Source organism: Bombus pyrosoma, unplaced genomic scaffold (genome assembly GCF_014825855.1).
Source record: "Bombus pyrosoma isolate SC7728 unplaced genomic scaffold, ASM1482585v1 HiC_scaffold_4719, whole genome shotgun sequence".
NCBI lineage: Eukaryota > Metazoa > Arthropoda > Insecta > Hymenoptera > Apidae > Bombus > Bombus pyrosoma.
Window position 1 is genome coordinate 807,487 of NW_025219978.1, and position 1,654 is coordinate 809,140.

Sequence of the window (1,654 nt, forward strand, 5' to 3'; positions counted from 1 at the left end):
GTAGTACTACGTTATAACGTATAACGATATATGGTATTACGATATAACGTATAACGTTATATGGTATTACGATATAACGTATTACGTTATATGGTATTACGATATAACGTATAACGATATGTTGTCTTACGATATAACGTATAACGTTATGTAGCATTACGATATAACGTATAACGTTATGTAGTATTACGTTACAACGAATAACGTTATATGGTATTACGATATAGCGTATAACGATATGTAGTAATACGTTATAACGTATTACGTTATATTGTATTACGATATAACGTATAACGATTTGTTGTCTTATGATATAACGTATAACGTTATGTAGCATTACGATATAACGTATAACGTTATGTAGCATTACGATATAACGTATAACGTTATGTAGCATTACGATATAACGTATAACATTATGTAGCATTACGATATAACGTATAACGTTATGCAGAATTACGTTATAACGAATAACGTTATATAGTAATACGATATTACGTATAACGTTATATTTAACTACGACATAACGTATTACGATATGTAGCGTTACGCTATAACGTGTAACGTTATACAGTATTACGATATAACGTATAACGTTATATGGTATTACGATATAACGTATAACGTTATATGGTACTACGATATAACGTATAACGAAATGTAGTGTTACGTTATAACGTATAACGTTATGTAGCATTACGATATAACATATAACATTATGTGGCATTACGATATAACGTATAACGTTATGTAGAAATACGTTATAATGAATAACGTTATATAGTAATACGATATAACGTATAACGTTATATTTTATTACGACATAACGTATTACGATATGTAGTACTACGTTATAACGTATTACGTTATATTGTATTACGATATAAAGTATAACGATTTGTTGTCTTGTGATATAACGTACAACGTTATGTAGCATTACGATATAACGTATAACGTTATGTAGTATTACGTTATAACGTATACGATATATGGTATTACGATATAGCGTATAACGATATGTAGTAACACGTTACAACGTATAACGTTATGTAGGATTACGATATAACGTATAACCTTATAAGGTAACATGATATAACGTATAACGATATGTAGTATTACGATATAACGTATAACGTTATGTAGCATTACGATATAACGTATAACGTTATGTAGTATTACTTTGTAACCTATAACATTATATGGTATTACGATATAACGTACAACGGTATGTAGCATTACGATATAACGTATAACGTTATGTAGTATTACTTTGTAACGTATAACATTATATGGTATTACGATATAACGTACAACGGTATGTAGTATTACGATATAACGTATAACGTTATATGGTATTACGATATAACGTATAACGATACGTAGCATTACGATACAACGTATAACATTATGTAGCATTATGATATAACGTATAACGTTATATTTTACTACGACATAACGTATAACGATATGTAATGTTACATTATAACGTGTAACGTTATATAGTATTACGATATAACGTATAACGTTATATGGTACTACGATATAACGTATAACCATATGTAGTACTACGTTATAACGTATGACGGTATATGGTATTACGATATAACGTACAACGATACGTAGTATTACGATATAACGTATAACATTATGTAGC